Raw genomic sequence first — 27,788 nt, forward strand, 5'->3', positions numbered from 1 at the left:
ACTACTTTTCATGCCTCTAATGTGATATTACAGCAGCAATACCGTGAAAATGATTTTCAAAAATATTCTGAATTGATCTCATGCCTTCTGGTGGCTGAGCAACATAATGACCTTTTAATGAAAAATCATGAAGTCCATACCACTGGAACTGCTCCGTTACCGGAAAAAAATATAGTTAAAGCACATGGCCAGTCTGAAAGAAGATAAAATAAAAATCATGGCCAAAATAATGTGCGTGGGCGTGGCAATGACAGAAGACGATTTAATAATCGTCGTGGTGGTGGTCAACATAAAAGGGAGAACAATATCAGTTCTCAAAATGGCCCTTCAAGAAGTAACTGTCATCGTTGTGGCATAAAAGGCCAGTGAAAAAATGAATGTCGAACGCGTGAGCATTTTGTAAGGCTTTATCAAAATTCATTCAAAAGAAAAGCCAATAGAGGTGGTGCCTCTTCTTCTAATGCTCGGATAGAGTCACATTTGGCGTTTAAAAATAATGTTGAAGCAGGACCTTTGCATAATAATAATATTGAAGCAAATCTGGCTTTGAAGGATGACGGTTTTAATGACCTCAATGATATTACTCATTTGGATGTTGAAGACTTCTTTAAGGATTATAATTGATGTTTAATTTCATTGTATGATTTTCAATATATGTACTTTGAATTATCGTGTTTTTATGTTTATCTACTGAAAAAAGGGAAGTTAACCAGTGGTGAGGTATTACAATAATGTGAATTTCTTTAGGGAATAAAATTTGAGTGATGTTCAAAGTTATATTTTAATTATGCACTTAATATACAACCTAATAAGTTTGACAGTTATAATTACACATCTACATCTACCTATTAATCATGTTATTCATAAGGATGTGGATTTGATATAATAAAGTATATAACAAACATTTATTATTGAATGAAATAAATACTACTCATGATTTGTGTGTTTATTATCAGTATGTTAGTGTTCATACAGTATATGTCATTCATATATGATAGTAATCAGTGTTTTAATTCAATCACCATTATATTTGTATGAACGATCAATACATAACGTGATTTACTTAGATGTAATTATAATACAAGTTTGCATATGTTTTGGTGTTTCGAATTATATCATCATATTATTAACACACCACACCACATGGTATTTGAATAGTTAGATTATTATAAAATACTGATTTACATTGTTATATTACTTATTGATGTGACATTAATAGCAACATATGCAAACCATTGCTAAAACTTGGTTTATTGCTAATTATACATGATTTTGAATTACGTGAGCAAGCAATTGCACACCATATTATTATATATTTCTATTTATGCTGAACCACTCATATACCACCATATTTGTATCTATATCTATATAACCATTACATTTATCTCTACTATATTAATTCATGATTCATTCTTTATTATGTTACTACATGTTAATATATCATACCTTTTAACTTAACTTATGTGAATATTATTTTTACTACTTATTTCTTATAATGTATTTTTATTTTATGAAGATAAATAAATTCTTCAATCTTTAATTGGATCCAAGATGAGTAATGGAGATATGTGTCTTTTGGATAGTGCCACAACTCATACAATATTAAAAGAAAAAAAATATTTTCGTCATTTAATTATGAAAAAAGCTTATGTCAATACAATATCTGGTAGTACAAAATTGATTGAAGGTTCTATAAAAGCGGCCTTATTACACCTGGAGGAACTATATTGGTAATTGATAATGCATTATATTGTAGTAAGTCTCAAAGAAACTTGTTAAGTTATAAAGTTATCCACCAAAATGGCTATCATATTGAGACTGCAAATGAAGGAAATATTGAATACCTTTATATTACTACAATAAATATGGAAAAGAAAATTGTGTACGAAAAATTACCTGCACTTTCTTCTGGATTGTACCATACAAATATTGGTACTGTTGAATCACATGCCATAGTAAATAAAAGATAATTTTATCATTTGGCATGACCGGTTAGGCCATCCTAGTTATAATATGATGCGCAGAATTATTGAGAATTCACATTGACATACTTTGAAGAATCAAAAAATTCTTCAATCTAAGGAATTCTCTTGTGTTGCCTGTTCCCAAAGAAAACTGATTATTAAACCATCAGCAACTAAGGTTGGGATTGAATCCCCTGCATTTCTGGAACGTATACAGGGTGATATATGTGGGCCAATTCACCCTTCATGTGAACCATTTAAATATTATATGGTTTTGATAGATGCATCTACAAGATGGTCACATATGTGCTTATTATCAACTCACAACATGGCATTTATGAGATTGTTAGCTCAAATTATAAGGTTAAGAGCACAATTTCCAGATTATGCAATAAAGACAATTTGTCTTGATAATGCTGGTGAATTTACATCTCAATCATTTAATGATTATTGTATGTAGGTTGGAATAAAAGTTGAGCATCCGGTCGATCATATCCATACTCAAAATGGTCTAACAGAATCATTGATTAAACGCTTCCAATTGATAGCTAAACCATTGCTAATGAGGATAAAACTTCCTATTTCAGTATGGGGGCATGCTATTTTGCATGCAGCAGCACTTGTGCGCATAAGGACAACAAATTATCATGAATTTTCCCCATTACAGTTGACATTTGGAAGAGAGCCAAATATATCCATCTTAGAATATTTGGGTGTGCGGTATATATCCCAATTGCTCCACCACACCGCATAAAGATGGATCCCCAAAGAAGGTTGGGAATATATGTTGGGTATGAATCTCCTTCTATTATAAAATATTTGGAACCTATGACTGGAGATTTATTTACGGCAAGATTCGCTGATTGTCATTTTGATGAATCAGTGTACCCAAGATTAGGGGGAGAACATAAACAGTTGAAAAATGAGATAGATTGGAATTCATTGTCACTATCTCATTTAGATCCTCGAACAAATCAATGTGATCAAGAAGTTTAAAAGATGATTTATTTGCAGAATATTGTAAATCAACTGCCGGATACATTTACTAACCTTCCACGGGTTACTAAATCGCATATCCCAGCTGTTAATGCTCAAGTTCGAGTTGATGTACCGATTGGACAACTTGTTCAGGCAAATGAGTCTACGCCACAATTAAAATATGGAAGACCAATTGGTTCCAAAGACAAAAATCCTCGAAAAAGGAAAGGGTTAAATGATCAAGATGATTATAATTTGGAGGCAAGAGTTCAAGAAGAGCCCAGAGACACAACAAATGGTGATACCACCAAGGAGGTCCAAGTACCTAAAAATAATGAGAATGAAGAAATCTCAATAAGTTATGTCTCGACAGGAAAAAGGTGGAACCGAAATGATATTGTGGTTAATAATATTTTTGCTTATAATGTTGCCATTGAAATAATGCAACAAGATAAGGATCTTGAACCAAAATCTGTCGATAAATGCAGACAGAGAAATGATTGGCCAAAATGGAAGGATGCAATTCAAGCAGAGTTAACTTCATTTGAAAAATATGAAATTTTCGAATCAATAATCTGAACACCTGAAGGTATCAAGCCAGTAGGGCACAAATGGGTTTTTGTGCGTAAATGAAATAAAAAGGGTGAAGTCGTAAGATATAAAACACGACTTGTAGCCCAAGGTTTTTCGCAAAGACCTGATATTGACTATATGGAAACATATTCTCCTATGGTGGATGCAATTACCTTTAGATATCTAATGAATTTGACAGTTCATGAAAAGCTTGAAATACACCCAATGGACGTGGTCACTGCCTATTTATATGGCTCATTGGACCACGATATTTTTATGAAAATTCTCGAAGGATTCAAAGTGCCTGAAGCATACAAGGATTCTCGAGAAACTTGCTCAATAAAGCTTCAGAAATCCTTATACGGGTTGAAACAATCAGGGCGCATGTGGTACAATCGTCTTAGCAAATATTTGCTAAAAGAAAGATATAATAATGATCCAATTTGCCCTTGTGTCTTTATGAGAAGGTCTGGATCTGAATTTGTGATAATAGCAGTATATGTTGATGATTTGAATATTATTAAAACTCCGGAAGAACTTGCAAATGCAGTAAAATATTTGAAAAAAGAGTTTGAAATGAAAGACTCCAGAAGGACAAAATTTTGTCTTGGTCTACAAATTGAACATTTTATAAATGGGATATTTGTCCATCAGTCAGCATATACTGAAAATATTTTTAAAAGGTTTTACATGGATAAAGCACATCCATTGAGTACTCCAATGGTTGTGAGATCTCTTGATATTAATACATATCCATTTCGATCTCATGAAAATGATGAAGAGCTTGTTGGTGCTGAAATACCATACCTTAGTGCAATTGGTGCATTAATGTATCTTGCCAACAATTCTAGACCAGATATAGCTTTTTCAGTAAACTTGTTAGCAAGATTTAGTTCTTCCCCAACGCGAAGACACTGGAATGGAATTAAGCATATATTCAGATACCTTCGAGGTACCATTGATATGGGGCTGTTTTACTCAAATGATTCCACATCACAATTGATCGGTTACGCAGATGCAGAATATTTATCTGATCCCCATAAAGGTCAGTCGCAGATAAGCTATTTATTTACATGTGGTGGTACATCTATATCATGGCGTTCAACAAAGCAAACTATGATTGTTATTTCCTCAAATCATGCAAAGATAATAGCCATTCATGAAGCAAGACGGGAATGTGTTTGGTTAAGATCAATAATTCAACACATTCAAGAAACATGTGGTCTTTCTTTGACAAAAGACGCTCCAACAATATTATATGAAGACAATGCTGCATGTATAGCTCAATTAAAGGGAGGATACATCAAAGGAGACAAAACAAAACATATTTCACCAAAATTCTTTTTTACTCATGATCTTCAATAAAAAGGTGAAATAGATGTTCAACAAGTTCGTTCAAGTGATAATTTAGCAAATATGTTCACCAAGGCATTGTCAACTTCAACCTTTGAGAAATTGAGATACAAAATTGGAATGCGGCGTTTTCGAGATATTAAGTGATATTTTCATCAGGGGGAGCAAAATACGCGTTGTACTCTTTTTCCTTTAGCCAAGGTTTTGTCCCACTGGATTTTTCTAATAAGATTTTTAATGAGGCAGCACTCAATGCGTATTATCAGATGTGTGTACTCTTTTTCCTTCATTAGACTTTTTTCCATTGGTTTTTTTTTGTAAGTAGGACTGTACAGGACAAACCGATAAACCGCACCAAATCGACAAATCGAACCAAACCAAAAAAAACCCCGACTAGTGGTTTGGTTTGACTTGGTTTGGTGTTTGGAAAAAAAACCCGACCATTATAGGGTTGGTTTGGTTTTAACTAAAAAAAATCAAACCGAACCCAAATCGACTCGATTATAGATATACTACTTTTAAATTATGTTATACATAAAAGTATTTATTAAAATATAATTTATAAATATTTTTTAATTTTTTTTTATAATTTTTGTTTTCTTTCTTACATTTAGATTTGGACTTGAGAACTCCATCTAAATAATATATAAAAAAAACCAATCTTATAAAGTTATATTATAAAGTAAAATTTCAAACAATGTTCTGCCTTCATTTTATATGTTGATATTTTGTACTAGAACTCTTTTTAAGAAGCACTGCTCTGTGCTTTTTATTAGATACTATGAAAAACCCGAGAAACCCAAAAAAATCCGAAAAACTTGAGAAGAATTGATATCGAAAAACCCGACTTTTATTGGTTTGGTTTGGTTTAGATTTAATAACCCGACACAAATAGTTTGGTTTGATTTGTAAAAAATTCGAACCAACCCGGTCCATGTACACCCCTACTTGTAAGGTTTTAATGAGGCACATTTTACGTGGATATCCAAGGGGGAGTATTAAGGAGTAGTGAATGTCCATTTAAGATCCACTAATTAGTATAATGAATGTCCATTTAAGATCCACTAATTAGCATAATGAATGTCCATTTCTAGAACCACTAATTAGCAAGTTGACAACTTTGTTTCATTTGTCTTCCCCTCCTATTACTATATATATATATATGGCTATTCTTGAGATGTAAAATGTGTGATAACAAAAAAAAGCATAGATATTGCAATACACAACAAACATTTTTTCTCCTTTTTTCTCCTTTCTTATCTTTTACTCTAGTCTCCTTATTTTGTTGTATTTCATAACACTCCTAACATATTTTTACAAGTATAAGTAATGCAATGATATAAAAACTATTATGAGATGCAAATCAACTCTAACATCTTAACTTTCAATCAATTAAAAAATCACAAGTTTTTAAAATATATTATGTAATTTACTTCCCTAAGTGAACATAATCAATAAACTTTATCAGTATTATAATTAAAACATTACTTCTTCATGTATAAAAGTAAAATTACTTTCAAATAGCAAATAATAAAATATGATAATTTTGAGATAAGACAAAATCATGAAGACTAAGGACAAGTGAAAATGTAAAAGCCAGCTACGTATTTCTAAAAGATAAAACATAAGTGATATTCTCCCTCATGGTGTATTCAAATAGTAAGTATGCAATAATATGACTTGTTACTTGAGTTATTCTCAATCTTCTTATTTTTATAGATGAAAAAAAAACTATTAAACGACATTCATTTATTTAAGAATTATGAGGATCAACAGTTTTAACTAAAAAAATTGATAGATAAATCGTGTAAATTGTTAGATGAATCCTACGCATCGGCCGTTAGAATGTACATTTGATTATCTAAGGCATAAATCTCACATAACTAAATCCCACATGTGAGACTCGCCTGGCATTTTAAAACTCCGGAAAACGTCGATTCACAAGCTAGTAAATCATTTTACTAATAAAAAAGTTGATAGATAAATCGTGTAAAAATTGTTAGATGAATCCTAAGCGTCGGCCGTTAGAGCGTACATTTGAGTATCTAAGGCATAAATCTCACAGAACTAAACTCCATATGTGGAACTCGCACGACATTTTAAAACATCGAAAATCGTCGATTCACAAGCTAGTAAATCATTTCACTAATACAAAGATCTCTTTATCAAAGAAGCATGCAACGCCAAAGAAGTTTGATTCCTTAACCAAGCAAAAGGAGTGAACAAACAAACTAGATGCCCACACCGACGGCAAAAATCTCAACATTTGCTCAGAAAAGAGCACATTAAAAGTCCAAGATTTGAAGAGAAGCACAAACAACTACGGCATCAGATTCATTACATAACTATTTCCTCTGAAAGAGACCCATGGTTAAATCAGTTTCCAAAGTCATTTCGAACCTTGAGGTCCACGAAAAGTTGTCTGGAGCTTAAATTAAAGACCATCTGAAAACATGTACTATTCCAACGAATTTATCTAGACAAGACATATACACATTTGGCATGATAGCCAAATGGTTGACAAAACACCTACCCAACTATGATACTACTTGAACATATCATTCATGCAATAGCAGACACCCATGCTTCAAGAGAAACACAGTGACATACTGGCAGCAGTTACAGAGGTTTACTAGCAAGACTGTCAAATTCAGTATGTCTTCTTCGTGTCAGCTTGAATATCCATAAGCTTAGACCTTAAACCATCAATTTCACGGTCCTTAGCCTCCTTCCTCGAAGTAGCCAGGCAGTTTATCCTGTAATTCTGCTATTTGTTTATTGATTTCGTCAATCTCTCCATCAATACGTTCTTTCTCCATATTATGTGTGATGATCTGATTATCAATATCTGCAACCTGAGTTTCAAGCTTTCCTTGCTTATATTACATCAGTAGTAACTCAGTCAGACGGTCTTGTACAGCCTGCACATCAAATCCATGGGTTTCCAAGTCGCTGAGTCTCCAAAATTTCCTCAAAGGTGCCTTCTAGGATCGTCATAGTGCAGTCTAGAAGTCCTCTCTATGATGCTTAAAAAAGTTACCATATAACCTATAGCTTGTCCTTCATGGGAGCTCTCTTTAGATTGTTCCAATGGAGTGAAATGGTCATGTCTTGTTTCTCCCTCATCTCAGCACATTACTTCGGACTAGGTGCAGGTGAAACTCCTGGAGGAGAAAAATATCATCAACAAACAGCCAGAACAGGAAGCAACTAATGAAAGGTCAGTAGCTTACTCAATCAATCAAAAGAAGTCGGAGACTGTTTTCTTCAAACCACTTTGCAAGGAGTTGATCATCAAATCCGTTGAAGGGTATTTCAGCAAGAACTTCTTCACCATTGGTTGCTATCCTGTTTGATTCAGCAGTTTTCACTCCAGAAGAGTCGACAGAACCTACAGAAGGCCAATGGGAGGTTTTGAAAAATAAGAAAAGGGCTGAGAAACTCAACAAAGAGAAGTGCACATATAAGTTGTTACTCTCTGTTGCATCATATCAACTACGTTCTAAACAATCTGCATACAGCATTTAAAATTCAACACACCTAGTGTTATCATACACCAAATTGCCATCATCATCCCCCAAAATTGTGACTACTACTACAGAAGCCATTACTCACCTAGAGCTTTAGATTCAATATTTGAACTTTTTTCCTGCCGTTTTTCCCTCTTCACATAATGCTTCTCATGCTGCTGGGACAAAGACTGAACTGCTTTCTCATTTGACATTTTTGTTTGGGTTATCTTCTTCATCCTGCCTCTTTTTCTGCTGTGCCCCTTTTGAACCTCTAGTTGCTCCTTACCATCTTCATTTTGAATAATTGCTAGCTCGACAGGACCAGACCTCTCATATTTTGAATGATCTCCACTTGGTTCCATATCTACAAAAATAGAGCGGAGAACCTTCAGGAGAAAACTGAAAATCAAATTCCACATCCAATTGAAAACCCAAGGAATTTACATTAATACCTGCTGGGGTTATTAAAGGTAGTTTCTTAGCTGTCCATCCCCTTTTTCTTTTCGGACTACTGCCCTCTCCATCATCCAAATGTTTGGTCTCCTATAGAAAAGACAGAATCAGAACTACAAAGCAGTTTTAACAGTCTGATTAAAGATGATGGATTTGAACAGAATCTTACAAGCATTCTAAATGAATCAAGTTTAAGCAGCATGGTATAAGTGATAAAGTTAGAACCCCCAAAGCACACAACAGCAAACATAATAGCTTGAGGGATACTATAGCCTTTGAATCTCTGCTTACTATTACACCATCTACATCAGCATCAATCTGCTTCTGATCTCCAATAGGCTCCAAAGATACATTATTAATCAGACAAGATCTTTTAGCCTTCGAGCTCCTAACCTTAGTACACTCCAACCCTATGATGACAGGAACATCAGTTTCTTTACGTGTAGAGCATTTTTGAGTAACTTCAGTAGCATTTTCTATTGCAATACCCTTGTTACCGGTTGAGCAGCTCTAAAGTTGTATTTAAATTTCAAAAGTACAGGTACCAAGGAAACAAATAGTAACTCTTGAAGGTGATTTTAGGCCTCACAACTTCTCAAGTGCCCCAATCTTTTTTTTCAACAAGTTCCTGGCATCTTTTTCTCTTCATATATTTGGATGAATGCACTAAGATTTTTTCTTGTTCTTTTTTATGTATAAGTTAGATGAATGTGCAGAGTAGGAACTCTGATTGACAATTAAAACCGGATGCATATTGTAAATAAAGAATTTTCTTTGACCCTTCACCACCCAATTAGTGGTGAACCCAAGCCAAGCGGCCCAAGCCAAACCTTGGAAGACGCAGCTCGGATTGAAGGCCAGGCTCTTTGTCTCCCCAAAATGCACAAATTGCTCAGGTTTGAGCGAGGTTTTCAAAGAGCGCACATGTCACTGTTTTTGCGAGGAACCACCACAACTAAAATTTGATATGATAATAAATAATGAAAATAAATTGGACACAAGAATTTTACGAGGGGAAAACCATGGGGTAGAAAGATTTTACTATTCAAATATGGGAGTACACTAAAGAGGAACAACAATTAACATTCATCTCTTGTAAAAGAAACAACTCACTAAAGAGGACACTCAAGACTACAATATTTATCTTGATGTATAACTCTCTTTGTATTCTTTCTCTCACTTTTTGGGATGAATCAAATGAGGGCACGAGACCCTCTATTTATAGGAGGATGAAAACGCGTTAATTTCCTTTCTGTCAAAAAGGGGCAACAACTTTTGAAAAAGTTGCTGCCAAATTGTCTTGGACAGTGCTTTCTTGCCAAGTTTTTCGGTGCAGCATTCTTTGACTTTCATGTATTCTCCCACTTGAAAATTTAATTGAGAATTAATTAAGTCTTCACACCATCATTTCTATTCAATTACTGCAATGTTACGTTTTTGCTAGGCCAATAGAAGATCGATACCATATAAACTTGTTACTGTTGATTGACTTTGTAAACATATCTGCTAGGTTGTCATTAGTGTGAATTTTCTGAATATCCACACTGCCTTCTTCCACCTTCTCACGAACAAAGTGATGCTGAACTCATATGTGCTTTGTCCTTGAACGGAATGTCGGATTCTTTGCAAGATGCAAAGCACTTTGACTGTCACAAAACAGAGCAACCTTTTCTTGTTTGTACCCGAGCTCCTCCAGTAATATCTGCATTCATATTGCTTCTTTGCTAGCTTGTGTAGTTGTTATATATTCTGCTTCCGTCGTAGCTTGTGTAGCTGTGGTGGACTTGCTTTTATCAAGATCACCTGCATAATCTGAATCAACATAACCTTTAACAGTAAATTCTGATTCTCTATAACACATTGCAACATCTGAGATACCCTTGATATATCTCACGATCCTCTTAACAATATTCCAATGCTCTCTACTAGGATTAATCATGTATTGACTAACCACTCCCACTGCTTGTGCAATGTCAGGTCTTGTACATACAATGGCGAACATTAAACTTCTCATTGCTGATACATACGGTACTCAAGACATCTCCATCCTATCTACTTCATTGCTAGGACTCATACTTGAGGATAACTTGAAATTAATAGGAAGTAGGGTAGAAATTGACTTACAGTCTTGCATCTTGAAGCGTCTCAAGATTTTCTTCAAGTAGTTTTTTTGAGAAAGCCAAATCTTCTTATTATTTTTGTTTCGGTGAATTTGAATTCCTAGAATCTTCTTTGTTGGTCCTAAGTCCTTCATTTCAAACTCCCTAGCTAACTGTGCCTTTAAATTTGTGAGATGATCTTTGTTGGGGCCTGCTACCAATATGTCATCAACATACAACAACAAAATAACAAAATCTTCATCACCAAATCTCTTGTAATAAACACAAGGATCTGAACTATGTCTGTTGTATCCAAGGCTTATAATGAAGGAATCAAATCTCTTATACCAACATCTCGGCGCCTGTTTGAGACCATATAGAGATTTATTCAACCTGCAAATCAAGTTCTCTTTTCCCTATTCTTCAAAACCTTTTGGTTGTTGCATGTAAATTTCTTCTTCAAGTTCTCCATGAAGAAATGCAGTTTTGACATCTAACTGCTCCAAGTACAAGTCAAATGTAGCACACATCGCCAGAACCACTCGAATTATTGTAAGTCGAACCACCGGAGAAAATATCTCATTGAAGTCTATACCTTCTTTCTGAGCGAATCCTTTCACCACCAATCTTGCGCGATACTTCTCCACTTGATCATTACAATTGCGTTTGATATTGTAGACCCATTTGTTTCCAATGGCCTTTCTTTCTTGTGGTAGTTGAACAAGATCCATGTTTTATTTTTATGAACAACTTCAATTTCTTCTTGCATTGCTGCCATCCAAAGAGATGATTCTTGGCCTTTCATAGCCTTGTGAAAAATTGAAGGCTCTCCATCTTCTATTAATAGACAATATGCAACATTGCTCTCCATAGAATAATCTGAGTGCCAAGCTGGTTCTCTTCTCTCCCTAGTTGACCTTCGAACTTGTGGAGTTTCGATTTCAGTTTGCTCTTGTTCTTCGTGCTCTGGTGCTGCTTCAGAAGATCCTGGAACTTTTTCTATTTCTTCAACTTCAACTGTAATAGTCTCTGATTTTTATTTTGAAGTGCTACCTTCTTTTGCTTGTATCTTATTTTCAACAAATACAACATCCCTGCTGATTACCACATTGCAGGCAGTGGGATCCCACAAGCGATACCCCTTGACTCCATCAGTATACCCTAAGAAAATACATTCCCTAGATTTTGGATCTAACTTCAATTTTTCTTGGGTGTTGTACATAACATAAGCAGGACTTCCGAATATATGTAAGCAAGAATAATCAGCTGGTTTTCCTGTCCACATCTCCATTGGCGTTTTCAGATCAATTGCAGTTGATGGTGACCGATTGATCACATAACAAGCGATTTTGACTACTTCTGCCCAGAATTATTTTTCCAACCCTGCAATTGCTAACATAGCTCTTGTTCATTCCAACAAGGTTCTGTTCATCTGCTCTGCTACTCCATTTTATTGTGGAATATATGCCACCGTGAACTGCCTTTTAATACCTTCTTGTTTACAGAAGTTATCAAATTCATTACCAGTGTATTCTCCTCCATTATCTGTCCTCAAACACTTGATTTTTTTCTCAGATTCAAGTTTCACCCGCGCTTTAAACTATTTGAAAACTGGAAAAACATATGCCTTTCTCTTGATTGTATACACCCAACTTTCCCTAGAGTAATTGTCGATAAATGACACAAAATATTTCGCTCCTCCTAGAGACTCCATCGGTGCTTGTCAGACATCAGAGTTGACCAGATCTAATATTTCCTTGCTTTTAGCAGAGGAACTGCTAAACTTCAGTCTGTTTTGCTTACTGGTAACACAATGCTCACAAAAGGGTAGTGAAACCTTTTTGAGCCCTGGAAAAAGCTTTTGTTCAGCAAGAATCTTCAAACCTCGTTTCGACATATGACCAAGTTTACGATTCCATATCATCGTTGATTCTTCAAATAAATTTGCTGACACGGTTGATGCTTCTCCTTCTTGGTGTGTTTCACCTTTAAGCACATATAAATTACAGCAAGTTTTTCCGCTTTCATCACTACAAGCGCTCCTTTGAATATTTTCATGACTCCACTATGAGTCTTATATGAACATCCATTATTATCTAATTGTCCCAAAGAAAATAGATTCTTCGTCAAGTCTTTAACATGTCGTACCTCCTAGATGGTGCGTATTGTGCCATTATACATTTTTATTTTAATGTACCCAATACCAATAAAATCCAAAGCATGATCGTCTCCCATAAACACAAAACCTCCTGAGATAGGATTATATTGATGGAACCATTCTCTCTGGGAAGTCATGTGCCATGTTGCTCCTGTGTCCATGATCCAGACATAAGTGAAATATTTTATGCCTTCATTATTTGATATTGCTTCACTAAATAAGATATCTCCATCATCCGAGGTACATGCAACATTCCCTCGAGCATTTGATGGCTCAGGGTGTTCACTCTTCTTTTTGAACCGACAATCTTTCTTGAACTGCCCTTTCTTGCCATAGTTGTAGCACTTGATATTCTTCTTACTTCTTGATTGAGATCTACCATGATTGTGACTCCCACTGGGGCAACGTTCTGTTGGTCTTCCTCTCACCATCATCAAAGCTTCAGCTTACTACGAACTTGCTTGTTTGTCTTCCTTATTTTTGCATCGATTTTCTTCTTCTAAGACAGCAGCTGCAATTTCATTGAAAACTAGTTTGTCTGTATTGTTCGTCAGGTTGATGATGAGTTGATCATACGAGTCAGGCAGAATTTGAAGTAGAAGCTCTACACATTCAGTCCCTTCTATTTTGCAATCCATTGTTATAAGTTGTGAAAACAGAGTATTCAAAGTTTTGATGTGTTCAGTTACTGACAAAGACTTTTCCATTCAAAGAGTATACAATCTTCTTTTTAAGAAGATTTTATTATGCAAAGACTTGGCTTCATACAATCCCATAAGAGTATCCCATATTTCCTTCGCCGTCCACTTTTCAGCCACACTAGACAATACTTGATCAGGTAGTGCCAAGTGTAGATTAGCAACTGCTTTGCTGTCTATGTCATTTCACTTGCTGTTATCAGTAAAATCTGTGGGCCTGCATTCAATTGCAGCTAAGCAATTGTCCTTTCTCAATATCGCTTTTATTTTCATTTTCCACAATGAAAAATTAGTTCCATTGAATTTTTCAACATCAAACTTTATTGTACTCAACATTGTTATTTGCTTCACACCCTTCTAGATCATTTCTAAATATTTTTGCGAAAAATCGTGACAAATTATACCATCACCAAAAATTACTATTCACGTGAATAGTACTATTCATCGAATTTTACTATTCATGAAAATTTACTATTTATGAATAATACCTTCACATAAAATAGATAAAATAACTGAGGGATCTGATACCACTGTTGGGGGAGGAAGCACCACAACTAAAGTTTGATATGATAATAAATAATGAAAATAAATTGGATACGAGAATTTTACGTGGAAATCCCTCAAACAGATAAAGGGAAAAAAACACGGAGTAGAAGGATTTTACTATTCAAATATGAGAGTACACTAGGATTTTACTATTCAAATATGAGAGTACACTGCTCTCAAATACGAGAAGAAAACAACAATTAACAATCCTCTCTTGTAAAATGAACAACTCACTAAAGAGGACACTCAAGACTACAATATTTATCTTGATGTATAACTATCTTTGTATTCTTTCTATCACTTTTTGGGATGAATCAAATGAAGTCATGAGACCCTCTATTTATAGGAGGATGAAAACGCGTAAAAATATTTACGCATTAATTTCCTTTCTGTCAAAAAGGGGCAACAACTTTTGAAAAAGTTGCTGCCAAATTGTCTTGGACGGTGCTTTCTTGCCAACTTTTTGTTGTCACATGGGTGATTTTTCTTTTCCTTCACAAGATCACAACCCGCGCGGCAGTCAACTTCACAAGTCAACTTCAGCCTTACCAACACACGTTTGACACAAGATTATATCAAACACGAAGGAAATACTTTATAGCGAAAACACACAACAACAACACAAGCATATACAGGCAAACTGCCCAACTTTTATATAACTCTCCCTCAGTTTATACAAAAGAACACCTCAATGGAGTTTGGAAGGCTCAGGAGCTTTTCTCACAAAACTCTTGCTAACCTTTGCCCTTCCAAACTCTGCCTATATATATACAAGCTGCCAGCAGCTACAAGCCAACTAGGGGGGGTGCTTGGCCATGTGCCAGCACCTTACAAAGGGTACAAGGGAAATAATAAACAATCTGCACGCCTGGTCTGAGCCCATGCCTTGCCCATGCCTGCCCACGTGCTCTGCCTGCACGCCTGTCTGCACGCCTGTCAGATGTTATCAGGTGTCTGTCTGCCGTACGCACCCGTGCGCCTGCGCAGCCCACACGCCTGCCACTGCCTTGCCTTGTCTTGCCTTTGCCTCAGCTTTTGGCCTTGGCTCGCCCATGCCAACATGCATGCCGGCCAACGCCAACCCCACTGCTTGAGCACATGCCCGCCTGATGCCATGTGCCTTCATAGCCAACTGACTTTGCCAAGCCTTGCCAACACTCAAGGCCCTTGGCCCTTGCCTGCCTGCCATGCCATAGGCCTGCCTGCCGCACATTGCTTTTCCGCCCGCATCGGCCAATGACACGGGGTAATGCACAAGCCCTTGCCACTGCCTTAGCCCCATCCGCCTAGTCTGAACCTGAGGGTCTTACAAACCACCCCCACCCGTTGAACTCGACGTCCTTGTTGAGGCTGTTTTCAGGTAGTCCTCCAACTGCTTGTCGAACTGCCATAGTGACTTGGTTTTCTCCCAAGTAGCGTCGGCCTCCTGCTTACCCTTCCACTGAATAAGGAATTCTGTCCGCCTATTCTTCTTGACGCCCAACACCCGATGATCCAATATCTTCTCAATTTGGGCATCAAACTGTGTGCGCACCACAGCCGGCGCCCGCTTTGACTGGCTCCTATCCAGATCAGCATCCTCATAATATGGCTTCAGAAAACTCACGTGGAAGGTTGGATGCAATTTCAACCTCTCAGGCAGCATCAACCGATAAGCAACTTCGCCAACCTTTTGAACCACCTCGAATGGTCCATAATATTTTGGAATCAACCCACGGTGCCTAAACTTACTTGTAATCTGTTTCCAGATTTGAGGGGTAAGTTTCAGCAACACCTTGTCACCAACACTGAATTCCAGCGACCTCCTGTGCTGATCAGCATACTTCTTCATTCGTTTCTGGGCTTTGCGCAAACTGTCTTGCGCCTCAGCAAGCACTTCCTGCTTATCCCTGGCATATCTGTAAGCAGTAGGACACTTTCCTTGCCCCTTCTGCTTGGCAACATCTAGTGGTGTCATAGGCTGTCTGCCTAAGACCAACTCAAACGGGCTCATCTCTGTAGCTGACGACCTGTGCAAATTATAACAGAATTGTGCACTGTCCAGCAAGTCTACCCAGTTCCTCTGACTGGCCGTCACGAAGTGCCTCAAGTATTCTTCCAGTAAGTGATTAATTCTTTCCGTCTGCCCATCAGTCTGAGGGTGGTTCGCAGTTGAAAACTTCAGATCAGTCCCCATCATATTGAACAAAGCTGTCCAGAACCGACCTGTGAACCGTGTATCCCTATCGCTAATGATATCAGCTGGCACACCAAAGAACTTAACCACATTCTTGAAGAACAAATCTGCAGCAACATCTGATGAACATATAACCGGAGCAGCAACAAAGATAGCATACTTTGAGAACCTGTCTACCACAACCATCACCGATGCCATGCCATTCACCTTAGGGAATCCGCTGATAAAGTCCATTGAAACTGATAACCATGGCCTTTCAGGAATAGGAAGAGGCTGCAGCAAACCTACTTCCTTTTTGCGTTCAGTTTTGTCTAGTTGACAAACCAAACAAGTTTTGACATACGCCTCTATGTCATCTTCCATTTTCGGCCAAAAGTACCCACGCGACAGTAGTGCTAACATCCGCTCAACACCCGGATGTCCTGCCCATATTGTGTCATGCGCCTCTTTTAGCAGTTCCTTGCGCAATCCACTGCCTTGAGGTACGATGATTCTCCACCCTTTGAAGTGGAGCAGATCGTCCTCGATCCAGTACCTCCGCACTGTCCCGTCCTTCACTTGACTCATTAATTTGGCATATAATGAATCATTTGCCGCACACAGTCTAATTTTTTCAACAAAATCAGACTCCAACCTGGAAATTGAATACATTGCAGCTAGTACCTGCTTCCTACTCAAAGCATCCGCAACTTGGTTGAATTTTCCTGGCTTATGCTCCCACGTGAAGTCATATTCTGCCAAGAACTCCTGCCAACGAGCCTTCTTGGGACTAAGTTTGGGTTGCGTATTGAAATATGTATTAGCAACATTGTCCGTCCTGACAATAAACTTAGTTCCTAGCAGATACACACGCCACGTTTGCAAACAGTGTACCACATCAACCATCTCCTTCTCGTGAGTAGAGTACCTTTGCTCAGCATCATTCAATTTTCGGCTTTCAAAGGCCATAGGGCGGCCTTCCTGCACCAGCACACCGCCTACAGCCTTATCTGAGGCATCAGTATGCACCTCAAATGGTAATTCAAAGTCAGGCAGCTTCAATATGGGTTCTGAAGCAATGGCTTCCTTCAACAGCTTGAACGCCCCAGCACACTTATCAGACCACGCCCATATTTCATCCTTCTTCAACAAATCAATTAAGGCAGCAACCTTCTTTGAATAACCTGCAATGAATTTGCGATAGTAATTGGACAGCCCAAGGAAAGATCTTAAATCTTTCACATTTTGAGGTGCCTGCCAATCCACAATTGCCTGCACCTTCTTTGGATCCATCCTCACTTGATTCTGGCTCACCAAGTGACCAAGAAACTTAATTTCCTGCTGTGCAAATTCACACTTCTCCATCTTCACATAGAGTTTGTATTGTCGCAGCCTAGACAATACTATTTTTAGATGGTTAACATGTTCATCTAACGAGCGACTGTAAATTACAATGTCATCTAAGTACACTACCACAAAGTCATCAAGGTACTCAAACAAGACATTGTTCATTAAATTGCAAAAGGTGGCCGGGGCATTAGTCAACCCAAACGGCATCACAAGGAATTCGTATGAGCCATATCTAGTTACACAAGTAGTTTTAGAATCACCCCCTTCTGCTATCCTAACCTGCCAGTAGCCAGACCTTAAATCCAGTTTGGTGAACCATTTCGCCTTGCTCAACCTGTCAATCAAATTCTGCACCAGTGGAACGGGGTACTTGTTCTTAACAGTTACCTTGTTCAATGCCCTATAATCAACGCACATCCTCATCGTTCCATCCTGCTTTTTCTGAAACAAAACAGGAGCACCATATGGTGCAGCATTCTTTTGACTTTCTTGCAGTCACAACTAAAACAAGAACCCAAGAAACTTCTGAAAAGAGAGCAATCTAAGAATCAGCAACAAGAAGCAAATAGCCATTGCAATTCCTCATTTGCCTATAATTATTGTAAAAGAAGAACAAAGGGAAGATAGGGGGGGGGGGGGAAGAAGCCATAACTTCAGCTCAGACCAAATTCATTGGAGTTGTAGACCCTCTGGTGAGAGAATAAAGTAAAGCCATAGCAATCACCCCGCAGAAGAAAACTTCCTGTGGGTAGCAATATAATTCTGTTTGCAGTTTAGGAACTTTTGATCCAGATTAGAAGATGGAGACTGCAGGTAGTTAAGTACCCTTCAAATGGATGGAGGATAGGTGGAAGAGATGAAGAGAAAAGATTACAATAATAAAACGTAACAAACAAACCAAGAAGAAGCTCAACTTTCATCATTGAAGGAAAAGAGGAAGCCAGAGGCTGAAAATAACCGCGATTAGGTGAGTTCTAAGTAAATGTTGAGAGCTATTGGGTTTAGGCTGGTCAACTGACTAATTCATTTAGATAGTTAGCGGCAAAATAGTAAGCTGATGTACTACTATTGAGTTATTAAACCAGTATGCTAATATAGTCAGGTAAGAAAGGAAAAGCAAAAATTAGATAAGCTGAGCACATTGAACATTTATGTTCCCGATATTGGCTTGTCTGGTTAGTTGGGCTATCTTCAGCTTGAAGGGTTATGAGCAAAGCCAGACCCAATTAGCTCACAAGTGATCAGACTAACTTGCACCTTCCTACAAAAAGAGAGGATGCTCTATTGGTACAAACAGGTCAGTTGAGATACGATTCAGCATCTGTCATGCTACTACTAAAGCGGTATTAGTTTATGCTTCAAAGCTACAGTAAATTCTACGAGAAACGTTTTAGCAAACAATAAGCATTCATTTAACACAATATTATAAGAGATGATGTTGCACTGGACACAACTAGCTTTACTTTGTCCTTCTAGCAACACCTCACATTCCTTTCTTTATCAATTTCAAGACCTCAAACCAGAGAGGTGGCTAATGGAGAAACAGATTCCTCCCATAGTCAGCACTCGGCAGGCATTTTAATTGATCAAAAAGTGCAAAAAACGACAAGTTTCATGAAGCTTGAAGCTCAATGCAGAATTGAAGAGCACATTCTTTGAATCAAGTGCACCATTTATGGACGATAAAAGATGCCGTACACTTAGGAATTTATTTAGTACTCCCTCCATCCTAATTTATGTGACACCCTTTAGTTGGGCATGAAGTTTAAGAAATAAGAGAAGATTTTGTTATGTTCACCAAATTGCCCTTATTAAAGTTGCTTTGGTTCTTACTTTTAGTTGACTTTCCTTCGCAATAAAGTGTTAAGTGGGACCCAATAATGATAAAATGGGGATGATGTCATTAAATAGTTTCAAATAAGGAAAAGTGACATTCATTTTGGACGGCTTTTAATAGCATTGATCTCCACACACACACAATATGCAAGAAAAAAATTGGAAATGAGAAATGACTTAATGTTCTGTTCTGCCAAAAGCGGTTATGGGGTTCCTCATCTCCAGCTACAGGTGCTGAAATCTTCATTTCAGGACGTTCTGATTTTGGGCTGGCATGACCAAAGGGACTCTTTGTACGGTTTTTTTTAGAAGGCTTTGAACTAAGATTACATGCTTCAAGTGACATGTCTTTGCGTGGTTCGAGGGACTGTGGAGATGCAGCATCACAATTGGGAAGGGCGTTTTGCAATGTCTCTTCTGGGGAAATCTCATCAGTTGAATGTGGCTCATTAAGATCCTCTATAAACTTTGTAGAGTGTTGTGTTCTTTCCCCAGAGATCTCATTCATAATGCTTGATCTGCCAAGTGGAACATCCTTTTTTGAAATACTAGTGTCAGTGCAGTTATTGCTCCCATCAGTTTGGCAATCCAAAGGAATTGGAATGTCCTGAAAGTAAATTTAGATAAGCTTTAGCAATAGTGAAGAAGATAATACTTAAGGGCCTGTCAAACAACAATGTAGGTCAAAGATCTGGAATCAGAAAGTCAACACAAACCTCACTTCTAACTATTTAGCTTAATTGATACCATGTACTTTGCTTACACTGTACAAAGTCAGATCAATTGAGAGCATTATCACATATACACTTCTTAGCTCAAGTCATATTCACAATCAGATACATAATGAAGTCAAATAACTCAAGAATGAATTAGGCAAGGAAAAGACATAACAACTTATAAAGCAAATACTAACATGTAAGTTTAGAGGAATACCCAATGACAGTAGAAGAAGATCATTATTTGTTTTTTGTTATACATATACTTTTTTCAGAGGAAAACTTGAGTTAATTTGAATATCTTGCTCAAAGTCAATGCAACTCTGATGTCCAAAATCTGATACTGGGAATAGCTTGATAGACACAATGCCAACTCCCAATTTAACAACAAAGAACGGATTAACTTTTCACAACTTAGGAATAAAGAATATCTCCTCCGAGGGTCATCCCTCAAATACAGATGCATGGACTGCTTTCATATTCCAACTTAAATCAACACATTTCACCTGCATTGGTGTGGTTTGTTACTTGGGAAAAAGGGGAGGCCGCTGCAAACTAAAACTGGTGCTTTGCTATTTACAACTTACAGCAGCAGATGTATTATATAAGGCCAACAATAAAACCACTTCCACCATTATTATTTTTTTGATACAAGTAAAATCACAACCACCATTATGACCACCAGAAAAGAAAGAACAAAGTAGTAGTCTGATTCCATAAAAGTAACAAGACCTGAAAATCAAAGGAATTCAAATGGACCATACCCAAGAGGTAGTAAACTATTGCCCATCTTTCCAATCCATATGAGGCCTCAAAACAGAGTCATTTAACTCCGTGCTTAAAAAAGACAATATACCTACTATCAGCAAGCTCTCTAGTGATGACACCACTCCACCAAGCAAGATCATAGCTCTACTAGGGAGTACTGTTAACAAAGACATTAATCGTGACAAACTTTATGTTACATTGGTAATGCATTCTCAGAGTTTGTATAGATTCGTCATATCAAAGAAACTATATTTATAACAAGAGAAAATTGACTAAATAACATATTTAGGATATCTTATTATTAGTCCTAACATGATTTTTTAACTTTCAAGTCCTAGCAGTAGAATCGTAACATTATGTAACATTTTTAATATCTGGGAAAAAAATTAATATCTAAGAACTAATGATGAATTATAGTTGCCATAAATATAGGAGTCTATAATTGACCTGATATTTGCATCCCTTATTTTACTCCCAATCAGTTTGACTCCGTTTTCCAATTAATCTCAAAGTTTTTTTTTGTATCGTCTTCCCTGTTCCACCTTTTTTCTTGTTTTATTTTTTCGGTATCTAGATTTTAATTTGTTAGATATTTTCATGAAAATTGATAGTTTGTTATCGATCCTGTTATAATATGGTGGTAGATGGAATTGTACAAGCTAGTGATTTCTTTTGAATTGTTGTGTTCATTTACGAACGATGAGATTTGAAATACGAAGTATCGTTTTTTGAATGAATTGGTAGTAAGAACTTTGTTTATAATGTATAAAATTTGATCGATTTTATTGGATATGTTTTTTCCTTCGAAAAATCATTTATTCAAAACGTAAGTATGGATTAGTTCTATGTAGTTGTTATCACTCTTATATTTATAGCAATGATGACCTGTTTGTATATCAATTATATAAAGTTAAATGAATCTACATTAGTCATTCCAAATAACCTCTTTTATACCAAATATATATACACACACACGCTATTTTGTGATTTAATTTGTATGAATTAGTGTATATAATTAGGTTGTCTGAATCTGTATGATGAAAATAGGGAGATATGTTGATTTCTAGATGAAGGGAATTATATACATTCTGACACGCTATATAATGATTTGGTTAATGCGATATCTTCGCAACTAGGGGTAGACACCACTGTTGAAGAATTAGAGATTAAGTACATTATTAGTAAAAGATGCCCATCAATTTGTATACATAATGATGTGGGTGTCCGAGTGTACTTGGATCAGAAGAAAGTTGCCATTGCTTTCTTTATCAAATATTCATTATGCATAACATTGAAAAATCGGATATATGGTATAACGACCTGAAGGTTCAATTGAAGAACCACGTAATAATGTAGATTTATACTCGAATAATTCAGTTCGCAATGAATCCTATTGAAGAGGTTGATGATAAAGGATGTACTGTATTTCAGTTCATCATAATAAGACTTTAATGGTGTATCAAATTTTCATTATATTTTGTGTATGAATTTGGTATATTATTTTGGCATCTGCTCTGTTTCAATTTCTATGATTAAACAACCTTATTTGTCCTTTGAAAAATTATTCATAGTTAATGAATGCGTCGTGTTTAAATTAATCTGGACTTTTCAAGAACATGAAATTTTGTGGCAATTACACATGTTCAGAGGGACAAAATTGATGCAAAAAGAAAAGGAATCACAGACGTGGTAACTGTTATTAAACTGGATAAGTTTGTTGATACAAAGACAATAGGCGAAACCTATCGGTCCCCCTAAAGTTGGCGTCAACTTTCACTTAGACACCTCAATTAGGCTTTGTTCATTTTAGACAACTCAAGTAAGGCTCCGATGTATCATTTTGACACTTTGTGCTGACTTGGCACATTGCGTGTGCTACACCCATTTTAAACGCGTGAAAAATGTTTTTTTCTTTAAAAATATATTTTTTTTTGTTGTTCTTCTTCTTCTTCATTTCTTCTTTTTTTTCTTCTTCATTGCGTGTTCTTCTTTTACAAAACACAATCTTTCTCCATTTTCTTCAACACCCATTTGCCCAAAACCAATAAATTCCCCTCCCCCAATCTCTCCAGACGATTCAAGAATCGTTGATCTATTTGTTCACATTTTCACTAAGCCTCTTGATTCATCAAAAGCCAAGAACTTGATGAGTTGGGTTCAAAGATTACTACTTGTATTGTTGAAGTTGTTTTTAGAAATCTAAGAAATTAGAGAATAGCCCATTTGTTTTTTAATTGGACTTCGAATTTTGTTGTGGGTTCTTTAAGGTTTGAATTCTTTAATAATTTCAAAGAAAATAATTTTAGATTTGTATTAATCTTGCCGGAAAAAATGGAGGTTGGTCGAATTTTTTGATCCAATTTGATTTATATTTTTGTTTGCTATTATAGCTCTATTTTTTTCTCTTTAGATGATATGAATAGCGTTGGGTGGGTGTTGGAGGAGAAGAATATTTGGTGGGGTGGGGGAGGGGTTGAGGTTGGGGTGGGTGGGGTTGGAGAAGAGATGATGGGAAACAGAAAGAAGACATCAACAGAATTAACAAGCATAGATCCGAAGAAGTTATAAATTTTGAAATGAGTGTTCATCTGCCTGGGTAGAATTTTTAATATCTCAGTAAGGAAAATCAGCGAAGATCTACTCGGTATAGAAAACATTTCACTTACTATGATAATCTAAGTGATGAAGATGAAGAAGAAGATACTTCTAAGCGATTTAAGGGGATTAGATATCCCTCTCATACTAAGGATTCTCATGTTTAGCATTTATCTCATGCAGGAACTTTGGGATGTGCATAGATTAGCCCATTTGCGTGTCCGATTGATTGATTTTGAAGAGGATGGTGTTATTGTGCAAAATGGTTCCGAAGCATCTTTTTTGTCATATGTTAAGGCAAAACAAGATAGTGATCCCACTTTGGTTGAACTAAACAAGGTGGTTGCTGAAAAGACCATTGAGTCTTTCTCCTAAGGGAGAGATGGCGTTTTGAGATATCAAGGTCGAGTATATGTTCCCGATGTTAATGGCTTGAGGGAAATAATATTGCCTGAGGCTCATAGTTCGTAGTATTCTATTCATCTGGTTTCCATAAAGATGCATCGTAATTTGAGAAAAGTGTATTGGTGTAATGGCATGAAAAGAAACATTACAGAATTTGTAGCTAAGTGTCCTAACTGACAACAAATGAAGGTTGAGCATAAAAAACTAGAGGTTTGGCTCAAGATATTGAGATTCCTACTTGGAAGTGGAAAGCCTTGTATATGGACTTCATTACTGGTTTGCCTCATACTCGTAGGTAACATGATTCTATTTGAGTGATCGTTGACCGAATAACAAAGTCGGCTCATTTTCCCCATGTTAAGACTTCATATACAGCTGAGGATTATGCTAGATTGTACGTCCGAGAGTTGTTTAAGCTTCATGGTGTTCCATCGTCTATCATTTTAGATTGAGATACTTAGTTTACATCTCAGTTTTAGAGGCCTTCCAAAAGAGCCTTGGTACTCAAGTGAAGCTTAGTACACCTTTTTACCAAAGACGGATGGTCAAGTCGAGCGTACGATTCAGACATTAGAGGACATGTTTAGAGCATGTGTTATTGATTTTAAAGGAAATTGGGATGATCATTTGCCAATGATAGAGTTTGCCTTTAATAACAGTTATCACTCTAGTATTAAGATGGCTTCTTTTGAGGCTCTGTATGGTAGGAGTCGTAAATCAACTATTGGTTGGTTTGAGGTAGGTGAAGCAGCTTTGATAGGATCCCAGTTTGTATTTGAGGCTATAGAGAAGGTTAGGCTTGTTGGATAAAAGTCTTATTTGGATGTGAGAAGAAAAGAACTTGAATTTGAGGTTAATGATTGGGTTTACTTTAAAATCTCACTTATGAAGAGTGTGATGCATTTTGGTAAGAAAAGAAAGCTATGTACCCACTATATTGGGCCATATCAGATTTGAGGTGGATTGGTAAGGTGGCTTATGAGTTAGATTTGCCTTTCAAGTTGGCCTCGGTGCATCTGATGTTCTATGTGTTTTACTGATGAAGTTTATTGTTGATCCTAGCTCCATTGTGCCCTTTAACAATATTGAGGTTAAAGAGAGTCTTTCATATGAGGATATTTTGGTTCAGATCTTAGACCGATAAGTTAGGAAGTTGAGGAATAAGGAAATAACTTCAATTAAAGTTTTATGGAGGAACCAAGAGGTTGAGGATGTTGCATGAAAAGCCAAAGCCGATATGATGTCCTAATATCCTCATATTTTTTCTTATGTGCCTAGTTGAGGTATCTAGTTCCTTTATGATCCGATCAGCCCAAATCATCTGTTTCAATTGTTCTCATGCTTTCATATGCATACATGTTCAGGAAATGCATTTTAAAGTCATGTTTTAGTTTGAGATTGAAGATTTCAAGTTTTATGCATTTTCTAGATGTTTTGCATTCATGTTGGGCTGTTATATTCCTTTAGTATTCCATTCAAGCTAGTTTGGGTCCTATTTGAGGAAGAATGTTCCCAAGGGAGAGATATTATAAGATTCCAGAAGTTGGAAAGTCCTAAAATAAGGATCAAAAGATGGATTTCTAGAAAATTGTAGTTTTTGGCATTAGTTGATGACTACGAAGGTCATCATAGGCCATATTCAACACCAAAGTTTGTGATGTGCCCTCATAATGGTGATTCAGAAATTAAACCCTGCAGTGAAAGGTCCACGATAAAGACCACGGGCCTTGGTGAGTACCACGAGTCGTGGTGCCATCCGTGGTGACCCCTCTACTGAGACCCTTAGATTTCACTTCAGGGCTAGGACCACATCCCAACCATTATGGGTTGTTTTGCCTTTCACGGACCGTGGTGGGTTTCATGGTGAATACCTCTTCATACCCCTGTGTCAGGTTCCTTACCAAGACCCTCATCATGGGTCGTGGTGACCTTCATGGACCGTTATAGTTTTTGTGAAGGAGGTCCTGCAAATTTTTCTTTTTTTCCAAGTTTAAGGCATTGACCATGGGCATTGGACAGTGGTGAGGTTCGCGGACCGTGGTGGGTCTTTCATGTAGCCTTAGTTTTTAGTTTTAATAAAGGGTATTTTGGTCATTGATCTATATTTCATTAATGGATGTTGACGGTTTTTGAGACTAGATTCTTACCTATTAACTACCCTAAATCCCCTTAACCCTCTCATTCTCTCATTAACTCCTAAAAATCATAAAACCTTTTCTCCCAAGTTTCCTCTCAAGAGTCTTCTTCTTCCTCAAGTAATTCAAAGGATCCCTTCAAGGTCAAGCTTCCATTCTCTTCAGTTTAGGGCTTCTACAAGTCAAGGTATGTGTAAGTTCATCCATGGGTACCTTTCACCCATGGAATCCCAAAGATTTCTTCTCAAATTATCTTATGATTTCTTCAATTAAATCCCCAATTTCATGATTTATATTGGATCTTTTCAATTATGATATATTTCAATGATATTAGTCTAATTATGCATAATTCACATCATATTATATAATTTCAAGTTGAATTTTAATGACCCATGCTATATTCTAGTTTCAAGTATGATTTATGAGCTATGATCATGATTTTGAAGTTATATTCTATGAAAGCTTATGAATGAGTTTAAAGATGTTTTATGCAAAGAAGTTTATGAAAGATGATTCTATGATATTTCAAGCAAGTTTATAATAGGGCAAGTTATACCCTAAACATATTTTCATGAGTTAAAGATATGTAATGATGGAAGACCTACACCCACATTACATGAGTTATATGATAGATGAGATAATCCTATGATTTTACTATGATGTTGATAGATGAGCTATCCTTATGTTATCTTCTAAAGATGGATAGATATATATTATTATCTTTCCTAATAATGTCTATGAGTATGTTTTTCCTAAAATGTTTCATTGGGATAAAGACTAAGCATCGAGTGGACCTTGGAATAGGCATTCTCTCCCGTAGTTAAAGCAAGAGACCCATAGTAAGAACCCATTGTCCCATAATTATGTTGCCCGCATAGGTTTACAAAGATTCCAATATGGCGAATCAAAGTTAAAAGAGTTACTTACTGGAGTATGCCCTAGCAAGGTAGCCTAAGCTGTCTCGATGCAGGAGTCATCAAATTCCATGTATTAGCTCGCATGGTCTTATATATCAGTTAAAGATCCTATCCCACATCACTTTCAGTTGAGTTATGAGTTCTTATGATAGTTATAAGATTTCGATGTATTGAACAATGAGATAAATGTTTTAATGTTTTCATAACTTCATTCATGTTTTAAAAATATTGGTCTTGCATCCCATGATACATATTGAGTATGTCCCATGTTTATTATCCATGCATCTTCTCACATACTTAGTGCATTCCATATAATGCATACTTTTTCCTACATTATATCATAATTTTGGGACCGATGATCAAGTTCATCCTTCCACCGCTCTTGGCTAGAGTTAATATTATTGTATTGTTGGTGAGTTCTCATGTTTTGAGGATGAGATATTTTATTTCTTATGAGTTTATGACTTCTTTTACCTTTTATATTGGGTGAGTTAAGTGATTGTCTTACGCCCCTATCTAGTAGTAGAGGCATGTTAGATAGTAAAAAGTCTATATTATCTTTTTCTCATTTTGAGAC

The 27,788-nt window shown here is 36.5% G+C and overlaps 1 pseudogene; it reads right to left on the minus strand.

Annotated features, from left to right (window-relative positions):
- Nucleotides 1-7,147: 7,147 nt before the first annotated feature.
- LOC129887114 (DUF724 domain-containing protein 6-like) lies at nt 7,148-9,604 on the minus strand (annotated as a pseudogene).
- Between the last annotated feature and the right edge of the window lie 18,184 nt (nt 9,605-27,788).

The sequence above is a fragment of the Solanum dulcamara genome, chromosome 4 (genome assembly GCF_947179165.1).
Source record: "Solanum dulcamara chromosome 4, daSolDulc1.2, whole genome shotgun sequence".
Classification (NCBI taxonomy): domain Eukaryota; kingdom Viridiplantae; phylum Streptophyta; class Magnoliopsida; order Solanales; family Solanaceae; genus Solanum; species Solanum dulcamara.